Genomic DNA, 21,656 nt, shown 5'->3' on the forward strand with positions numbered 1-21,656 from the left:
TTTGCAAGATGCTGTCTGAGGAACTTTGGTGAATTTCTGCAGTACATCTTGTAGATAGTACACTCTGCTGCTACTGAACATCAGTGGTGAAGGGAGTGGATGTTTGTGGGTTGTGCTGCCAATCAAGTAGGCTGCTTTGTTCTTCATGGTGCCAAGCTTCTTGTATATTGTTGGAGCTGGTGGAGAGTATTCCATCACATCTCTGACTTGTGCCTTATCAATGGTGGGCAGAGCTTTCTCAATGGTAGAGGTCTCAGGTTTGGAAGATGCTGTCAGATGAGCCTTTGGTGAATTGCTGCAGTGCATCTTGTAAATGGTACATACTGCAACTTCTGAGCGTTGAAGGGAGTGGATGTTGATGCTGGTGGATGAGCTAATGTCCTGCAGAGTAATCAATTGGCTGTTCTTTAATTGCAATTTGCTGTGTGTAGGATCTGGTTGTGCACACATGAGCTGCTATGATTGCTATATCATAACAGTGGCTGTACTCCTGAACATTTCATTGAGAAGAGAGCACCTCCAACAGTGTAGTACTCTTACAGTAGGCCACCAGGATTGTTAGAGTCAAAAAGTGTGGCGCTGGAAAAGTACAGCAGCATCCGAGGAGCAGGAGAATTGATGTTTCGCCATCATCAGAAATGTGAAGGAGGGAGGAGGCTGAGAGGTAAATCGGAGGGTGGCTGTGAGGCTAGGGGGGAAGGTAGCTGCGAAGGCAATGCAGGTGGGGAGGTGGTCGGTGGTAAGGGTGGAGCGGATAGGGGGGAGGAAAGATGGACAGGTCAAGAGGGCGGTGCCGAGTTGGAGGGTCGGATCTGGGATGAGGTGGGGGAGGGGGTATTTGAAAACTGGTGAAGTCGATGTTGATGGCGTGTGGTTGGAGGGTCCTGAGGCAGAAGATATGGCGTCCAGCAGGATTAGTAACCTTTCTTAGATCCATCACATTCTGACTCAGAAGACAAGAATGTTATCAATTAAACTCCAACTGGCAGGTAAGTGGCCCTGCCTAGGGTGGGTACTGTAAAACATCAGAGAATGTTCAAGGTGAGGAGGTGGATTAATGTCAGGTGCTGCTATTTAATGCAGTTTGTGTGGGTGTGATTGCTGATTCTCAGCTGATTAGAATGATCTTACTGCAGGAACAATATCTATTCATTGAAGGAGCTGTGCTACAGTCCAGTGCAGATCTAAACTAAATCTATTAAATTCACAGAATGTTGAGTTATTAATAAATCAACAGGAATCTAATCCTAAACTAAGTGCCCACTGCATAAAGGTCAGATTTAACACTGGTGTCACCATCATTCAGCCCCAAGTTTATCACATGCTTATTTTTGGAACAATTATTTGAATGAGACTTTAACTGATTCGTTGAAATTGGAAAGTAATGACATTGCACAATTTTAATTTGTCACACACAACTTGTATTGTCTGAGACTGAAGCTGAACTAACAGGATGTCCTAGCTACTCGTTATTTTAAACCTCCCTAATCTCTGTAATCTCCTCTAACCCTGAAAGACTCCACAATCTCTGTGCTCCTTCAATTTTGGCACCTTGTATAATACATACAATCGATAGAAGTGACACTTACCAGTTCGGTGTAACTACAAAGACCACCAGAGATGACCCATCAGGACCCTCATTACAGACCACTTCTTCTTGCCCAAAACAGTGAGATTCATCAGGACGGGCAGATGTTAGTGCACCTTTGGATGGACCACCTGGCACTGAGCTAGGCACCGGAAACAACAAGAGCACAGTCAAAGCCCCAAAGCCTTTCTCACTCCATGAAGAAAAAAACAACAAGAACTGCAGATGTTGGAAATCAGAAACAAAAACAGAAATTGCTGGAAAAGTTCATGAGGCCGGGCAGCATCTGTGGAGAGAGAAACTGATTTAATGTTTCAAGTCTGCTAGGACTGTTCTTCTGAAGTCAAGCAATAGCCTGACATAGTCATACTCACAATGTCCCAGACACCACTACTAGTAAGAGTATGGATGGGTGCAGCTCCAACAACACTCAAGAAACTTGACACCATCCAGGACAAAGCAGCCGCTTGATTTGCACCACATCCCCTCCCTTCACCACCGACGCTCAGTAGCAGCAGTGTGTACCATCTACAAGATGCACTACAGAAATTCACCAGAATTTCTCAGACAGCACCTTCCAAACCCATGAGGATGGGGCAGTTGATGTAGTTTATATAGATTTCGGCAAAGCCTTTTGACAATGTCCCACGTAGGAGACTGATAAACAAGACAAAACCACATGGGATCCAGGATAACCTGGCAACTTGGATCCAAAATTGGGAGAAAGTGAGGATTGCAGATGCTGGAGAGTCAGCGTCGAAAAGTGTGGCACTGAAAAAGCACAGCAGGTCAGGCAGCATCCAAGGAGCAGGAGGGTTGACCTGGTCGAATCTCCTGCTCTTCAAATGCTTCCCGATCTGCTGTGCTTTTCCAGTGCCACACTTTTCAACTCTGGATCCAAAATTGGCTTAGTGACGGGATGCAGAAGGTGTTGGCAGAAGGCTGTTTGACTGGAGGCTGGTGTCCAGTGGCATACCACAGCGATTGGTGCTGGATCCATATTGGTCGTTAATAATATAGAAGTTCTTGGTTTACAGGAGCATATAGATGGGCAGATCAGTGGCAAATGGAATTTAATCCTGATAAACGTGAGATGTTGAACTTTGGAATAAGTAGCAAGACAAGGGAGTACTCCGTGCATGACAAGACACTAGGAAGCTCAAAGGAACAGAAGGATATTGAGATGTTTGTCCATGATAGTAACAGGGCAGTTAGAGCATTCGGAACACTTGCCTTTATCAGTTAAGGCATAGCTTATAATAATAGAGACATGATGTTGGACATGTACAGAACTTGGGTTTGGCTTTAGCTGAAGTACTATGTGCAGTTCTGGCCCCCACACTATCAGAATGACGTGATTGTACTGGAGAAGCTGCAGAGGAGATTCATCAGGATGTTGCCTGGGTTGGAGTATTTCAATGATTTGATCACATTGAAACATTTCAGATTCTTAAGGGGCTTGACAGGATAAATGCTGAAAGTCTGAGACTTTAAGACCAGAGGGCATAGTCTCAGAATAAAGGGGAGCCAATTGAAGACTGAGGCAAAGAGAAATTTCTTCTCTCAAGGGGTTGTGAGTGTTTGGAACTCCTTACCACAGAGAGCTGTGAGGGCACGGTCCTTCTGTATATTTAAGGCTGAGATCGATAGATTCTTGATCAGTCAGGGAATCAAGGGGTTATGGGGAAAGGACAGGAAAGTGGACATGAGGGATGTACAGAATGGCCTATTCCAGTTCCGATTTGTTATGGTCTTATTTCAGCAATGAAGACGGGCTGGGTAAGCTCAGGTTGTTCTTCTTCGGATCAGAGAAGGCTGGGGGGGGGGGACTGACTGAGCTGTATAAGATTCCTCAGGGCATGGACAGGGTGAATAGGTATCAGCTGCCCCTTAGTCGAAGGCTCAATAATGAGGGGGGTACCATTTGGCTGGAGGGCAGAAGTGTTTTCACTCAGAGGGCGGTGAGGGTCTGGAATGTACTGCCTGGGATGGGAGTTGGGACAGGAAACCTCGCAATCTCTACTGCAGTGAGCAGCTGAAATGTCATAACATTCAAACCTATGGGCCTTGCTCTGGGAAGAGGAATTAGAGCCAATAGATTGAGATAGACTCAATGGGCCACAGAGCCTCTTCTGTACCATATCACTGTATGACCATTTCCGTCTGGAAGGTTAAGGGCAGCAGAAATACATGAGAACACCACCCGCTACAAGTTCCTCTCCAAGCCACTCACCATCCTGACTTGGAAATATGTCGCCGTTCCTTCACCGTCGCTGAGTCAAAGTCCTGGAAAGCTCTTCCGAATGGCATTGTGGGCAGCAGTTCAAGTGCAGCTCGGACAGGGTGATAAATGCTGGCCAACTAGAGACACCCACGACCTCAACCCACGAGATAATGAGAAAAAACCGACACTGGCCCAGACAGTGATTCCTCCATCCTGTGAACAAACTAAAAAGAAGTTGTCACTGAAGACTTATGTGCTGAAAATGTTAGTGCCAAGTAAATACTGTAGTCCTCAATTTATATTTCAAACAAACAACATATGTTCATAGGAAAACAGTTTCCTTTTACCTCTGACTTTCACAAGATTTGCAGACGCAAAGGTTTTTAGACACATATGTCATACTTTGGTTTGTGTGAGTATATGTGTCACATTTCAAAACAAAAATAAAGAGAAAAAAGATAGTTTTGCACTTAAAGGGAGCTTTTCATGAACACAGCTCCCCCTCGACCCCCTGCCCCAACCAAGTCCTTCCTAGACGATCAGGTACAGTACTGCAAGGAGGAATAAAGTGAATGCCTGTAGATTATCCTCCTGATCTCTGACTGAGCACAGCAACCAGAAACTTGCAGGCATAAAAGGATAGGTCAATGAAATGTTGTTCCAGTAAAAACCCATTTGGTTCAAGAATGTCTGGCCTACATGTGACTCCAGACTCCCAGTGATGTAGCTGTTGCTTAAATGTCCTCTGGAATCTCACAGCAAATCATGCAGTTCCAGGGCAACTAGGGATGGGGTACAAATGCCAATGACATTTCCTCTCGCTGATGCATTGTTCAACCAGATCCCTGAAAGGGATCCACTTCCAGAATCAGAAACTGTGTGTCGCCATAGCGGCCAATCTGCATGGAGCTGCCAAGCCATTTAGTGGGAGCGTTGCCTGTCAGTGACACCCACACACTAGCAAAGAGCAAAAAAAAGTTTGAAATATTGTACATTAGATGTTACTGCACACCTTAGGACAGTAAATAGAATTTGACATTTATTACTGAAGGAATGGAATATAAAAATAGGGGAGTGTTGCTGTAACTACAAGGCATTAGTGAGATGGAGCCTGGAGTATTGTGTACAGTCTTGGTCCCTTTACTTGAGGAGGGATGTCCTGTCATTGTTTTGGAGGTAGTTCAGATGAGGTTTGCTAGATCTATTCTACAGGTGAGGGGTTTGCCTTATGAAGAGAGCAGTTTAGGCCCATACTATGTGCACTTCAGATGAATGAGGGGCGATCTAATTGAGGGATATAAGATGCTGAAGGGGATTGACAAAGTAGACATAGACAAGATGTTTCCCCTTCTGGAGCAATCTGGAATGAGAGGTCACAGTTTTAGGAAAAGGGGCAGCAGATTTAAAACAGAGATGAGGAGAAATTTCTTCTCTCAAAGGGTCCTGAATCTGTGGAATTCACTCCCCCAGATCCCCCAGAGTGCACTGGATGCAGGGACGTAGATGTGACAGTCAAGAAGGTACGACAGTGCCTCTTCTTCCTCAGGAGGCTCAGGAAATTCAACATGTCCACAAGGACCCTCACCAACATTTACAGAAGCACCATTGAGAGTATACTGTCCGGGAACGTAACGGCCTGGTACGGCAATTGCTCTGCCCAGGACCATAAGAAACTCCAGTAGGTGGTGTGCACAGCCCAGACCATCACAGAACCCAACCTCCCATCCACGGACTCCATTTACACAGCTCACTGCTGCAAAAAGGTTGTCCACATCATCAAAGACGCCTCCCACCCTGGGAATGATCTGCTACAACTCTTCCATCAGGCAGAAAATACAGAAGCCCAAACACACACACACACTGACAGGTTCAGAAACAGCTTCTTCCCTGCTGTTATTAGACTGATGAATGGACTCTCTAACTTCAAATAATGCTGATCTTACAAATGTCAATCTTGCCGAATGCACACACCCCTGTGTGATGTACCCGTCTGCCTCTCTCTAAGTTTTTTTTCTTTTCATTCTATGATCTGTACTTATTTGCTTACTATGATCTGCCTGTACAGCTCATAAAAAGAACCTTTTCACTGTCCTTCGGCATATGTGACAATATATCAATCTATCAATCAAGCAGTTATTGAGTAAATTTAAGGAGAGTATAGCCAGATGTTTAATCAGTAATGGGCTGAAGGGTTTTGGAGAGCAGACAGGAAAGGAGAGTTGAGGCTGAGATCAATCCTGAGTGACAAGCAGGTTTATGGGGCTGAATGGCCTCCTTCTGTTCCTAACTCTAGGGTTCTTATAATTTAACCTGATCTATGGTTTTCCTTTCAGCATTGTCAGTGAAGATCAATTATTGTCACATTGAGAAAACAATCTTTTGTATCATTTTTTGATACGATCTATTGAATGGAGAAGCCCTTTGGTCCATCGTGCTGGTAACTGCTCTTTGATCAAGCTTTCCAAGTCTTCACCTTTCCCCACTCTTTCCAAAAACCTCCTGCTTCCACCACCCTTCCCTGTCAGTGACTTTCAGATCATCGCAAACGCATGCTGCAGACTGTAATAACAATTCAGTACTGGCCTAGTTGAGTTAGTCAGACCAAGGAAGATGGATGTCTAGGTTTGTATTGAGTCAGTTGCAGACTGCGTGCTATAATAAACTCTCAGGTGAACAAAACAGACGAGTAATCCTTCATGCTGTTCCATTGGACCTCAAGGCCCTAGGTTCCCGACTTCCTTCCCGAAACAACTGTGCCTCTGGATCTCCTTTCCCTCCTGTATGGCGCTCCTTATGATTGAGATCTCTGATCAAGCTTTAGACCTTGTAACCAGATAGCTCCTCAGATGTCAGTTCTCTGCTTTCTCATTTTCCTGATGTAAATACAGGTTGTTGTTGGAGGATCAGACATGTGCATGGACGTGGGGTGACTGGTAACTGACCTCGTTCAAACACAGAAACATCGAAACTAGAAGGAGGAAGAGGCCATTCAGCCCCTTTGAGTCTGCTCCACCATTCAATATGGTCATGGCTGATCACCCAACTCAGTCTCCGCTTTCTCCCCATAGTCTTTGATCCCTTTAGCCCTAAGAACCATATCTAACTCCTTCTTGAAAAATAATGTTTTGCCTTAACTGCTTTCTGTGGCAGTGAATCCCACGGGTTCCCCACTCACTGGGTGAAAACATTTCTTCTCACTTCAATCCAAAATGGCCAACCCTATACCTTTAGGCTATGACCCCCTAGTTCTGGGCTCCCTGCATTGAAAGCATCCTTCCTGCATTCACCCTGTCTAGTCTTGTTAAAAGTTTATAGACTTGTTTCTTCTGATTCTGGGTTATCCAAGATGAAGGACAGGAAAAAATTCTGGCTGTAAGAGCTGCTCCTTTTTTTTGAGGTATTTTAGGTGCTGGAGGTGAGTTCCTCGAATTCCAGGAGCAGCAATTACTGTTTTATACGCTGTTGCATTGTTTTGCTACTTTGGAAAAAGAAAAGTCAAAACAACAGCAGTTTTAAAAGGGAGAAGAGCAGACAAAGGAAGCACATGGTGAGGTCAGTGCAGGAGAGAGAGAACCTGCACAGTTACTGCCTTTGCTGTTTTTGAATTCATGTGTCGCTGGACATTGGAGTACATCTGGGAAAATTAACAAACAGCGAATTTCACAACTAATCTTGGAGGAACCGGTTTGGGCAAAGTTCACAACACAGAATCAGATAAGTTAATTGTTGTTTTAAGTCTGTCCAAGAGAAAGGCTGTATTAGTGAGTATTGTGGGTTCTTTCTTCATTATATGTTTTTGGAGATAAGTCTCTTGGTTAAACTTAAAATATAAGCCATAGCTATTAATGTAGCCTGGTGCAGTGTTTTGTAGAGGAATAAGACGGTGTTAATTTCTGGGTCTGTAGATTGTGAAGGAGCAGTGATAGTAGTGATATGTATTTCTTGTCAGATGTGGGAGTTTAAAGAGAGTTTAAGGGTTACTGCGGATTATATCTGCCATAAATGCTGTTGGATGCGAATCTTATCAGATCGAGTGGATCAGTTGGAGAAACAGATAGAAGCGATGAGGAATTTGCTACAGCAACAGTATGTGATGGATGGCAGTTATAGGAAGGGGGGAAAGTCTCAGATACAGTCACATAGATGGGTTCGTACCTCTTTTGTGGATATACCCATTTCAAGCAGGTATGCTGTTTTGGAAAATGTAGGGGGTGATGGATTCTCAGGAGAACGTAGCACGAACAGCCAAGTTTCTGGTATTGAGACTGGCTCTAATGCAACGAGGGGTACACCGGCTTCCAAGAACTCAATTGTGTTCGAGGATTCTGTAGTCAGAGGTAGAGACAGACGTTTCTGTGGCCAGCAGAGAAAAAGCAGAATGGTGTGTTGTTTCCCTGGTGCCAGGATCAAGGATGAATCAGAAAGGGTGCAGAATGTTCTCACGGGGTAGAGGGTCCAGCAGGAGGTCATTGTCCACATTGGAACCAACGAAATAGGAAGGGAAAAAGTTGAAATTCTGAAGGGAGATTACAGAGAGTTAGGCAAAAATTGAAAAAGGAGGTTCTCAAGGGTAGTAATATCTGGATTACTCCCAGTGCTATGAGCTAGTGAGGGCAGGAATAGGAGGATAGAGCAGATGAATGCATGGCTGAGGAGCTGGTGTATGGGAGAAGGATTCACATTTTTGGATCATTGGAATCTCTTTTGGGGTAGAAGTGACCTGCACAAGAAGGACGGATTGCACCCAAATTGGAAGGGGACTAATATATTGGCAGGGAAATTTGCTAGAACAGCTTGGGAGGATTTAAACTAGAAAGGTGGAGGGTGGGACCCAGGGAGATAGTGAGGAAAGAGATCAATCTGAGACTGATACAGTTGAGAACAGAAATGAGTCAAACAATCAGGGCAGGCAGGGACAAGGTAGGACTAATAAATTAAGCTGCATTTATTTCAATGCAAGGGGCTTAACAGGGAAGGCAGATCAACTCACGGCATGGTTAGGAATATGGGACTGGGATATCATACCAATTACGGAAACATGGCTCAGTAATGGGCAGGACTGGCAGCTTAATGTTCCAGGATACAAATGTTACAGGAAGGATAGAAAGGGAGGCAAGAGAGGAGGGGGAGTGGCATTTTTGATAAGGGATAGCATTACAGCTTGATGAGGGAGGATATTCCCGGAAATACATCCAGGGAAGTGATTTGGGTGGAACTGAGAAATAAGAAAGGGATGATCACCTTATGGGGATTGTATTACAGATCCCCTAATAGTCAGAGGGAAATTGAGAAACAAACTTGTAAGGAGATCTCAGCTATCTGTAAGAATAATAGGGTAGTTATGGTAGGGAATTTTAACTTTCCAAACATCAACTGGGACTGCCATAGTGTTAAAGGTTTAGATGGAGAGGAATTTCTTAAGTGTGTACAAGACAATTTTCTGATTCAGTATGTGGATGTATCCACTAGAGAAGGTGCAAAACATGACCTACTCTTGGGAATTAAGGCAAGGCAAGTGACTGAGGTGTCAGTGGGGGAGCACTTTGGGGCCAGTGACCAGAATTCCATTCGTTTGAAAATAGTGATGGAAAAGGATAGACTAGATCTAAAAGTTGAAGTTTTAAATTGGAGAAAGGCCAATTTTGAAGGTATTAGACAAGAACTTTCAAAAGCTGATTGGAGGTGGATGTTCGCAGGTAAAGGGACGGCTGGAAAATGGGAAGCCTTCAGAAATGAGATAACGAGAATGACACAACAGAAAAAGTATATTCCTGTCAGGGTGAAAGGAAAAGCTGGTAGGTATAGGGAATGCTGGATGATTAAAGAAATTGAGGGTTTGGTTCAGAAAAAGAAGGTAGCATATGTCAGTATAGACAGGATAGATCGAGTGAATCCTTAGAAGAGTATAAAGGAAGTAGGAGTATACTTAAGAGGGAAATCAGGAGGGCAAAAAGGGGACATGAGATAGCTTTGGCAAATAGAATTAAGGAGAATCCAAAGGGTTTTTACAAATATATTAAGGACAAAAGGGTAACTGGGGAGAGAATAGGGCCCCTCAAAGATCAGCAAGGCGGCCCTTGTGTGGAGCCACAGAAAATGGAGGAGATACTAAATGAGTATTTTGCATCAGTATTTACTGTGGAAAAGGATATGGAAGATATAGACTGTAGGGAAATAGATGGTGACATCTTGCAAAATGTCCAGATTACAGAGGAGGAAGTGCTGGATGTCTTGAAACGGTTAAAGGTGGATAAATTCCCAGGACCTGATCAGGTGTACCCAAGAACTCTGTAGGAAGCTAGAGAAGTGATTGCTGGGTCCCTTGCTGAGATATTTGTATCATCGATAGTCACAGGTGAGGTGCCGGAAGACTGGAGGTTGGCTAACATGGTGCCGCTGTTTAAGAAGGGCGGTAAAGACAAGCCGGGGGACTATAGACCAGTGAGCCTGACCTCAGTGGTGGGCAAGTTGATGGAGGGAATCCTGAGGGACAGGATGTACATGTATTTGGAAAGGCAAGGACTGTTTCGGGATAGAGAACATGTCTTTGTGCGTGGGAAATCATGTCTCATAAACCTGATTGAGTTTTTTGAAGAAGTAAAAAAGAAGATTGATGAGGGCAGAGCAGTAGATGTGATCAGTATGGACTTCAGTAAGGCGTTCGACAAGGTTCCCCATGGGAGACTGATTAGCAAGGTTAGATCTCAAGGAATACAGGGAGAACTAGCCATTTGTATACAGAACTGGCTCAAAGATAGAAGACAGAGGGTGGTGGTGGAGGGTTGTTTTTCAGACTGGAGGCCTGTGACCAGTGGAGTGCCACAAGGATCGGTGCTGGGTCCTCTACTTTTTGTCATTTACATAAATGATTTGGATGCGCACATAAGAGGTACAATTAGTAATTTTGCAGATGACACCAAAATTGGAGGTGTAGTGGACATCGAAGAGGGTTACCTCAGATTACAACAGGATCTTGATCAGCTGGGCCAATGGGCTGAGAAGTGGCAGATAAATGCAAGGTGCTGCATTTTGGGAAAGCAAATCAGAGCTGGACTTTTACACTTAATGGTAAGGTCCTAGGGAGTGTTGCTGAACAAAGAGACCTTGGAGTGCAGGTTCATAGCTCCTTGAAGGTGGAGTCACAGATAGATAGGATAGTGAAGATGATGTTTGGTATGCTTTTCTTTATTGGTCAGAGTATTGAGTACAGGAGTTGGGAGGTCATGTTGCGGCTGTACTGGACATTGGTTAGGCCACTGTTGGAATTTTGCCTGCAATTCCGGTCTCCTTCCCATCGGAAAGATATTGTGAAACTTGAAAGGGTTCAGAAAAGATTTACAAGGATGTTGTCAGGGTTGGAGGATTTGAGCTATAGGGAGAGGCTGAACAGGCTGGGGCTGTTTTTCCTGAAGCATCGGAGGCTGACGGGTGACCTTATAGAGATTTACAAAATTATGAGGGGCATGGATAGGGTAAATAGGCAAAGTCTTTTCCCTGGGGTCGGGGAGTCCAGAACTAGAGGGCATAAGTTTAGGGTGAGAGGGGAAAGATATAAAAGAGACCTAAGGGTAGAGGGTGGTACGTGTATGGAATGAGCTGCCAGAGGATGTGGTGGAGGCTGGTATAATTGCAACATTTAAGAGGCATTTGGATGAGTATATGAATAGGAAGGTTTTGGAGGGATACGGGCCGGGCGCTGGCAGGTGGGACTGGATTGGGTTGGGATATCTGGTCGGCATTGACAGGTTGGACCGAAAGGTCTGTTTCCATGCTGTACATCTCTATGACTCTGTATGATCCCCCTTCATTTTTCTGCAATAAATATAATCCTAGTTGATCCAGATTCTTGTCATGCATCAGCCCTGCTATCCTAGGAATCAGCCCGTGTTACACATCCTCCATACCCTCAGTAAGGAGACCAAAACTGCAGACAGTACTCACCAAGGGCCTGTACAATTACCGTAAGATTCCTTATTTGAGGTCCTCTCACATTTGAGTTCATTTGAGTTCCTTCACAGGAACATTATCAAACAATATTCAACAGAAAGCCAGAAAAAGGTTAGGGCACGTTCAGTTGGTCAACAGGACAGGATCAGGGAGGGTCTTCGGGAGGTGGAGAGTTAAAGAGAGGAAAATGTTTGGGAATTCTAGAGCTCACGGTCAAGGTAGTTGATGAGGTGACTCCCAGCAGGGCAGCTTTTTTAATCAGCGACAGGCAAGTGGCCGAAACTAAACATCAGCGATCAGAGGGTCTTGGAATTGGAGGGGACTTACAGAGTTAGATCAAGCCATGCTGTTATTGAATAAGCTGACACAGTGTGATAAAGGGAAGTCTGATAATGCTGATTAAATTTAGGAATAAAATGGTCTGGCAGGTAGCCTGAACAATGAAGATTAGCTTTGATCATGTTTAACAATAGAAACTTTGATCTTTAATCCGCATTCCACTGGTTGGAGCTGGTTTCTGAAATGTCACCATTACTCTCTGGGAAACTATACACTGAGCGAGAGACTCTTTTACCTTTTTTCTCGTTTGCTCAGTTGAAGATATCACCATTTGACGCAGTCTCCATTTCAGAGGTGTCATTTTTCAGATGAGTGGTTAAATCTTTCAAGGGACATATGCAGGAAAATGTTAGCCAGGAATTCTCCTGATCTAACCTATGCTGTGAGATTTGTATTATCCACCGGAGGCTTTAATTGAGCCCTTGACCTCTGAGTGTATTGCACTCTGTCAGCACTGACTCTGGGAGTGCCAAGAGGGGTATTGTGTTTCAGATCATTTTTTTCAACTCCAGTCAGACAGACAGATAAATGTCACAGCCTATTAAAGCAAACAATTGCTGTGATATGAGAAAGCATCCTTTGTGGACTTCCTTTGAAGATTGTTTTCTCCAACTAGTAAAGACCAATGGAAAGGAAAAGAAGTTTCAGCCAATTTTTCTAAATTTCTTTTTGACAATACTTAATTGGAAACCAGTTTCTGAAAGAATGTGCTGGTGTTCCCATGTATCTGCTGCCTTTGTCCTTCCAGATGGAAGTGGTTGTGGATTGGAAGGTGCTGTGGTGAATTTCTGCAGTAGCTCTTCTGCATAATACACACAGCTGCAACAGAGCCTCAGTGGTGGAGGGAGTGGATGTTTGTGGATGTGGAGCCAATCAAACAGGTTGATTGTTAAGTGTTGATGGAGCTGTATCCCTCCAGGCATGTGGAGAATATTCTGACTTGTGCCTTGTAGATGGTGGATAGGTTTTGGGGAGTCAGGAGGTGAATTACTCACTGCAGTAACCCTACTCTCTAACCTGGTCTTGTGGCCACTGTGTTTATGTGGTGAGTCCAGCCCAGGATATTGATAGTAGGAGATTCAGTGATTTTAACACCATTGAGTGTCAAGTGTGGTAGTTGGATTGTATCTTATTCGTGATGTTCATAGCCTGGCATTTGTGTGGCACAAATGATACTTACCACTTGTCAGCCCAAGCCTGGATATTGCCCAGATCTTGTTACATTTGGACATGGACTGCTTCAGTAACTGAGGAGTCACCAAAGGTGCACCACTGTGCAAACATAAGAACATAAGAACTAGGAGCAGGAGTAGGCCATAGGGCCCCTCGGGCCTGCTCAGCCATTGAATAAGATCATGGCTGATCTTTTCATAGACTCAGGTCCACTTACCCACCTGTTCTCCATAACCCTTTATTCCTTTACTGTTCAAAAATCTAATCATCTTTGCCTTAAAAATATTCAATGAGGTAGCCTTGACTGCTTCACTGGGCAGAGAATTCCTCAGAATCACAACCCTTTGGGTGAAGAAGTTCCTCCTCAACTCCGCCCTAAATCTGCTCCCCCTTATTTTGAGGCTATGTCCCCTAGTTCTAACATTATAATGGAAGGAAGGTCATTGATGAAGCAGCTGCAGATGGTTGGGCCTAGGACACTCCCCTGAGGAACCTCCTACAGAGATGTCCTGGAGCTGAGATGACTGACCTCCAACATTGTCAATCATCTTCCTATGCAGAAAAGTGTGTTGCTGGAAAAGCACAGCAGGTCAGGCAGCATTCGAGGAGCAGGAGAATAAATGAATTCCTGATGAAGGGCTCCGGCCCGAAGCATTAACTATCCTGCTCCTCGGATGCTGCCTGACCTGCTGTGCTTTTCCAGCACCACACTTTTTGACTGATCCCCAGCATCTGCCGTCCTCGCTTGCTCCATCTTCCTTTGTACCAGGTATGACTCTAACCAGCAGAGTGTTTGGTCCCGATACCCATTGATTCCAGTTTTACCAGGGCTCCTTGATGCCATACTCGGTCAAATGCAGCCTTGATGTCAAGGGCTGTCACTCTCCCCTTGCCTCTGGAACTCAGCTCTTTAGTCCATGCTTGAGCCAAGGCTGTAATGAGGTCAGGAGCTGAGTGGCCCTGGAGGAACCCAAACTCGGCGTTACTGGGCAGGTTATTGCTGAGCCAGTGCTGCTTTAGGTTTAGTACAATGATGCAGGAGTAGAGCGAAAAATATACAAAATCACTTTCGCGATGCCATCTTAAGGACAAAGATACCTCAGTACAAAATCTTAGGTACAAAGTAGAAAGGAAGGAAATATAGTTAAAAGTTTAATATTAAAGTCATTCTTAAGTCCTCAGCCATGCTGGGCTCCCATTCCGAACAAGGGTTCAATCTCCACCATGTTGGATTCTATCTCCCAATGCCTGACGCTGACCCACATGGGGAAAGACCTCTGTTGCTGCCACGCTGGGCTTGATCTCCTCCACATTGTGCTCACTCGCTCCCACACTGGCTCCTTCTCCTCTGCATTGGGTTCACTGTCTCCCACGTTCTCTCACTGACTCAGTTTCTCCACAGAAGGTAAGTAGATTAAAGTCGGAAATAAAATAGCTGCAAAGGAAGACAAGAAAGTGAAAGTGGACAGAGCAGATGAGCTCCGACTGAGCCCATCTTGATTGCTATTGATAGCACTGTTGGTGGCCCCTTTACAGGTGATCAAGAGCAGTCTGATGGGGTGATAATTAGCTGGGTTGGATTTGTCCTGTTTTTGTGTACAAGACATACCTGGGCAATGTTCCACATTGTTGGGTAGATGCTGGTGTTGTAGCTGTACTGGAACAGCTTGGCGAGGGGAGCAGCAAGTTCTGGAGCACACGTCTTCAGTACTATTGCCAGAATGTTATCAGGGCCCATAGCCTTTGCAGTATCCAGTGCCTCCAACCATTTCTTGACATTGCATTGAGTGAATGGAATTGGTTAAAGATTAGTATCTGTAATGCTGGAGACCACTGGAGGAGGAGGCTGAGATGGATCATTTACTCGGCACTTCTGCCTGAAGATTGCTACAAATGCTTCAGTCTTATTTTTTGCATGGATGTGCTGGGATCTTCCATCATTGAGGATGGGGAAATTTGTGGAGCGTCCTTCTCCAGTGAGTTGTTCAATTGTCCACGACCATTCGCAACTGGATGTGGCAAGACTGCAGAGTTTAGATCTGACAGGTCAGTTATAGGATCCCTTAGCTCTGCCTTTCACTTGTTGCTTATGCTGTTTGGCAGCTTCACCAGGTTGACACCTCATTATCAAGTTTGCCTGGCATGCCTTCCTGCACTCTCCATTGAGCCAGGGTTGATCTCCTGGCCCTTTGGTAATGGTTGAGTGGGGGATGTACCAGGCCATGAGGTTACAGATTGTGCTGGAGTACAATTCAACTGCTGCCGATGGCCTACAGTGCCTCATGGATGCCTAATCTTGAGTTGTTAGTTCTGTTTAAACTCTGTCCCATTTAGCATGGTGATAGTGTCACGCAACACGATGGAGGATATTCTCAATGTGATGGTGGGACATTATCTCCACAGGGACTGTGCGGTGGTTACTCGAACTGATACTGTCATGGACAGACACATCTGCAGCTGCCAGGTTGGTAAGGATGAGGTCAGGTCTGTTGTTCCCTCTTGTTGGTTCCCTCACCACCTGCCGCTGACCCAGTCCAGCAGCGATGTCCTTTAGGCCCCGACCAGCTCGATCAGTAATGCTGCTGCCGAGTCACTCTTGGTGATGGGACATTAAATCCCCCACCTAGAGTACACTCTGTGCCCCTGCCACCCTCAGTGCTTCCACCAAATGTTGTTCAACATTGAGGAGTATGGATTCATCAGCTGAGGGAGGACGGTACGTATTAATCAGCAGGAGGTTTTCTTGCCCATGTTTGAGCTGACATCATCAGATTTCATGGGGTCTTGATCCTGTGTTGAGGACTCCCAGCCGACTGTGTCCCACTGTGCCGCCACCTCTATTGGGTCTGTCCTGCTGGTGAGATGGGACATATCCAGGGATGGTGATGGTGGGTCTGAGACATTGCTATGTCAGGCAGTTGCTTGACTAGTCTGTGAGACAGCTCTACCAGGTTTGGCACTAGCCCCCAGATGTTAGTGAGGAAAAGTTTGCAGGGTCAACAGGGCTGTTTCTGCCGTTGTCTTTGCCGGTTCCTCGATTGAAGGCAGGTGGTCCATCTGGTTTCATTTCTTTCTTGAGAGGTGAGATTTTCTAATAATCAGCAATGGTTTCGTGGACATCACTTTTCCAGATTGTGTCACTGAATTTAAGTTCCACCATGCCAGGGTTTGAACCCTGAACATTGGCTGGGTTTCTGGAATAATAGTCCTGCAATAATACCACCAGGCTGTCACCTTCACCATAAGGTATCACAAGCCCAATAAGTGTTACTTTGAGTAACATTACTAACTCCCTTGCAGATTCCCATGTAAATTGTATTTTGTATTTTGTTTTCTGTTTAATTTTATTGTCAGCCCATTGACAACCAGAAAGACCGAAGACAGGTGCTGGTCCACTCATTTACAAAGAAAAGGCTGAATTTATGTTTTAACTGGCTGTCAGAGATGCTTAACAAACAGATCAGTCCAATATTAGCTCTTTTGGGAGTCCATTTGACATAAAACAGCACAATTCGATCTGATTTCTTAGAGTCATAGAGATGTACTGCACAGAAACAGACTCTTTGGTCCAACCCGTCCATGCCGACCAGATATCCTAAACCAATCTAGTCCCACCTGCCAGCACCCGGCCCATATCCCTCCAAACCCTTCCTATTCATATACCCATCCAAATGCCTTTTAAATGTTGTAATTGTATCAGCCTCCACCACTTCCTCTGGCAGCTTATTCCATACACGTACCACCCTCTGTGTGAAAACGTTGCCCCTTAGGTCTCTTTTATATCTTTCCCCTCTCATTTAAAGCTCTGCCCTCTAGTTTTGGTCTCCCCTACCCTGGGGGAAGACTTTGTCTATTCACCCTATCCATGCCCCTCATGATTTTATAAACCTCTATAAGGTCACCCTCATCCTCCGACTCTCCAGGGAAAACAGCCCCAGCCTGTTCAGCCTCTCCCTGTAGCTCAAACCCGCCAACCCTGGCAACTTCCTCGTAAATCTTTTCTGAACCCTTTCAAGTTTCACAACATCCTTCCGACAGGAGGAAGACCAGAATGGAATGCTGTGTTCCAAAACATTCTCTGCATTACTTTCAGACAGGAAGATGTCAAATGGGAACATTATTTTCATGCTGTTCATGATAACAGTGTTTTGTTACCACTGTAATGTGATAAATGGCCACAAGACGTAGGATCAGAAGTATTCCATTTGGCCCATCGAGTTTGCTCTACCATTCAATGTGGTCGTGATCATCCTCAGCTCCACTTTCCTGCCTTTTCCCCATAACTCTAGCTTCACCTCCTGGTTAAACATCTCTCTCTCTCTGTCTCGAAGATACTGAGTGACCCAGCCTCAGTATGATGTGATATCTGTAAATGTGTTTCTTTATAAGTAGCCAGTGCTACTAACCCTGTGTCAAAACGTATAGCACTGGAAAAGTACAGCCGGGCAGGAAGCATCTGAAGAGCAGGAGAGTCGACATTTAGGACATAAGCTGATTATCGACTCTCCTGTTCCTTGGATGCTGCCTGACTGACTGTGCTTTTCCAGCACCACACTTTTTGACTCTGATCTCCAGCATCTGCCGTCCTCACCTTCTCCTCCCGGATGTGTTCTGGCTCAGCAATCTCCTATCGTTGAAGTGATGGTGTTTTACCCTCCAGAAGGATGAACATGCAAACAAGGAAGCAGGGGAGGCCAGTCAAGTCTGGCCCTGTCATTCAATACGATCATGGCTGATCTGATGTCAGCCTTAACTCTCCATTCCTTCATATCCCCAATAACCTTTTATCACTGGGGAGGTGATGGTCTAGTGGTGTTATTGCTAAACTATTAATCCCGAGATCCAGGTAATGTCCTGGGGACCTGAGTTCGAATCCCGCCATGGCAGATGGTAATATTTGAATTCAATAAAAAGAATTGGAAGTCTGCTAAAAATCATGAAACAATTGTCAGAATTCAAACTCCTGTGGGTCATTCATGTCCCGTTGCATGGACAAGTAATGCTGGCCCACATACATTTTATAAATAAGGGGAGGAGGTGGGTGTTGCTGGATAGGTCAGCATTTATTGCCCATCCCAAATTATCCTCAGAGTCAGCCATATTGCTATGGGTATGGAGTCACATTTAGACCAGATTTCCAGATTACCAGATCTTATTGAGACAGTACATGTTCTTCCCTAAGGGACATTAATGAGCCCAATGTTTGTTTTCATGACAATTGACAATGGATACACAGGACCAGCTTTCAACACCAGATTACTCTTGAACTGAAATTTCACCATCTCACCACCGGTGCTGCATTTGAACCCATGCCCTATCAGCCTGGGGTTGTAAATTACTTGGAGGAGGAAGTGAGGACTGCAGATGCTGGAGATCAGAGCTGAAAATGTGTTGCTGGAAAAGCGCAGCAGGTCAGGCAGCATCCAAGGAGCAGGAGAATCGACGTTTCGGGCATAAGCCCTTCTTCAGGAATTACTTGTCCAGTGACATTATCATGATACTACTGCCTCCTCACTTATAAATAAAAGTAATAACATTGGTAATAACTGCTTGCCTTATCAGTGACACTCGAATGCCATGAACAAATTATTTCGAAATGAAACCTTTACCCTGCACTATTTGCATACCGGGTGTGTACTCTGTCTGCTGTTTATTTTTGGGGATGTATCTCATAAACCTGGAGTGAAACAGATAATTACTGTTGTTAAAAATCTGTTGTTTTCCAGTTGAGCAATAACTGGAGGTGTGACCACAAATTCCTTTATCACAGGCTGCATAAGCTCTAGATCTGATTACTGGAAAAGCTCAGCAGGTCAGGCAGCATCTGTGAAGCGAAATCAGGGTTAACGTTTCAGCAACCCTTCCTCAGACCTGATGGTAGCTTGGAAAATGTCTGTTTATATGAACTTAGGGCTTGGATTAGCACCTGGGAGTATGATATTATTGCTGTTACTGAGACTTGTGCCACAAAGCTGGGTCGTTTTTTTTCTAAAACCTGTACCTTTTCTCAAGGATACTGTGTCCTTGGTTTTTTTTTTCAGAGGGGTCGTAAACCACTCCCGGTTCCAATTAGAATCATTTGGTACAGAGATTAAAAGGTATTGAATGGCCTTTTTGTTTATATGGAAACAGATCAGACTTCAGACCAAAGTGGTCATGTTTAAGAAGCGACCTGAATAGTGGAAGGGCAATGGCCAGCGCTCGCTCTCTCTCTCTCTCTCTCTCTCCTTCTGCCCTTGTAACTTCAACCTGTAAGCAATCTGTCCCTTTTTTTAAACTGTGTTTTAAGGGGGGTTTGCTTATTGGGACTGTTGTGTATATTCAGAACAGCATAATTAAGGTCTCGTTTGGATAGACTGAGTTCAGTATTCTGTTCTTTGTGTTCCATTGTGTAATTTTGTGAATACATTTTTGTCTGTTTTAAAACCTGGTAGTCAACCTCACTAACTTAGATTAGATTCCCTACAGTGCAGAAACAGGCCCTTCAGCCCAACCAGTCCATACTGACCCTCCGAAGAGCAACCCACCCAGACCCATTCCCCTTTGACTCATGCACCTAACGCAATGGGCAATTTAGCATGGCCAATTCACCAAACCTGCACATCTTTGGACTGTGGGAGGAAACCCACACAGACACTGGGAGAATGTGCAAACTCCACACAGACAGTCACCCAAGGCTGGAATCGAACCTGGGACCCTGGTGCTGTGAGGCAGCAGTGCTGACCACTGAGCCACCATGCCACCCTTTTATTCTGGGTAATTTTCGCTGTACACTTACCGAAACACATTGCAAAGTTAGGGTCTGGGCTGCCAGTTTAACAATGTTTTGAGTGGTCTGGCCTAGTCCATAACACTTGGTTGAGTGAAGGGCAAGATTGGCAACTAAATATCCCAGGATATCGATGCTTCATGTGGGATAGCAAGGGAAGTAAAAGGAGTGGAAGGGTTGCATTCTGGTCAGAGAGGATATCACAGCTGTGCTGAAGGAGGGCACTATGGAGGACTCGAGCAGTGAGGCAATATGGGCAGAGCTCAGAAATAGGAAGGGTACAGTAACAACGTTGGGGCTGTCCTCTAGGTCTCCCAACAGTGAGCGTGAAATAGAGGGACAAATAGGAGCAACGAGATGGTGGTGGTGGGAGATTTTAGTTTTCCCAACATTGACTGGGATACACTTAGTGCTAGGGGTTTAGATGGAGCAGAATTTGTAAGGAGCATCCAGGAGGGTTTTCTAGAGCAATATGTCAACAGTCCAACTCAGGAAAGGGCCTGGTGTTGGAGAATGAGCCCAGCAAGTGGTTGAAGTTTCAGTAGGGGATTACATTGGGACTAGTAATCACAATTTACCCGTGCCACGTGATAGAGAGTCGAGGAATAGGGAGAGAGAACAGTTAAATGCGTGGCTACAGGGATGGTGCAGGAGGGAGAGATTCCGGTTTCTGGATAACTGGGGTTCTTTCTGGGGAAGGTGGGACCTCTATAAACAGGATGGTCTACACCTGAACCTGAAGGGCACCAGTATCCTTGGGGGGAGGTTTGCTAGTGCTCTTGGGGGGGGTTTAAACTAACTCTGCAGGGGCATGGGAACCTAGACTGTAGCTTTAGGGTGCAGGACCTGGAGTGTAGGGAGGTTAGGAACATGGCATCGATCTCGAAGGAGGGTGCCAGTAAACAGGAAAGTGGCTTGAAGTGTGTATACTTCAATGCAAGAAGTATACGAAATAAGGTAGGTGAACTTGCAACGTGGGTTGGTACCTGGGATTTCGATGTTGTGGCTATTACAGAGACATGGGTAGAACAGGGACAGGATTGGCTATTGCAGGTTCTAGGGTTTAAGTGTTTTAATAGGGTCAGAGGTGGGGGTAAAAGAGGGGGAGGTGTACTTGTCAAAGATAGTATTACAGCAGTGGAAAGGACGATGGATGAAGACTTGCCATCTGAGGTAGTTTGGACTGAGGTTAGGAATAGGAAAGGTGAGGTCACCCTGTTAGGAGTTTTCTACAGGCCTCCTAATAGTCCGAGAGATGTAGAAGAAAGGATTGCGAGGATGATTCAGGAGAAGAGTGAAAGTAATAGGGTGGTTGTTATGGGGGACTTTAACTTTCCTGATATTGAGTGGGAAAGCTATAGCTCGTGTTCGTTAGATGGGTCGGTGTTTGTCCAATGTGTGCAGGAGGGTTTCCTGACACAATATGTAGACAGGCCAACAAGAGGTGAGGCCATACTGGATTTGGTTCTGGGTAACGAACCAGGCCAGGTGTTAGAATTGGAGGTAGGTGAGCACTTTGGGGACAGTGACCACAATTCGGTGACTTTTACTCTAGTGATGGAGAGGGATAAGTGTGCACTGCAGGGTAAGAGTTATAGCTGGGGGCAGGGAAATTA

At 45.1% G+C, this 21,656-nt stretch overlaps 1 protein-coding gene across 4 annotated transcripts in view; it reads left to right on the forward strand.

The window, feature by feature from the left end:
* Positions 1-21,656, forward strand: part of mcf2a (MCF.2 cell line derived transforming sequence a) — a 191,729-nt gene that overhangs the window by 9,122 nt on the left and 160,951 nt on the right. The gene's annotated exons all lie outside the window — the stretch shown is intronic.

This window comes from Chiloscyllium punctatum, chromosome 25 (assembly GCF_047496795.1).
Source record: "Chiloscyllium punctatum isolate Juve2018m chromosome 25, sChiPun1.3, whole genome shotgun sequence".
NCBI classification, from domain to species: Eukaryota; Metazoa; Chordata; class Chondrichthyes; order Orectolobiformes; family Hemiscylliidae; genus Chiloscyllium; species Chiloscyllium punctatum.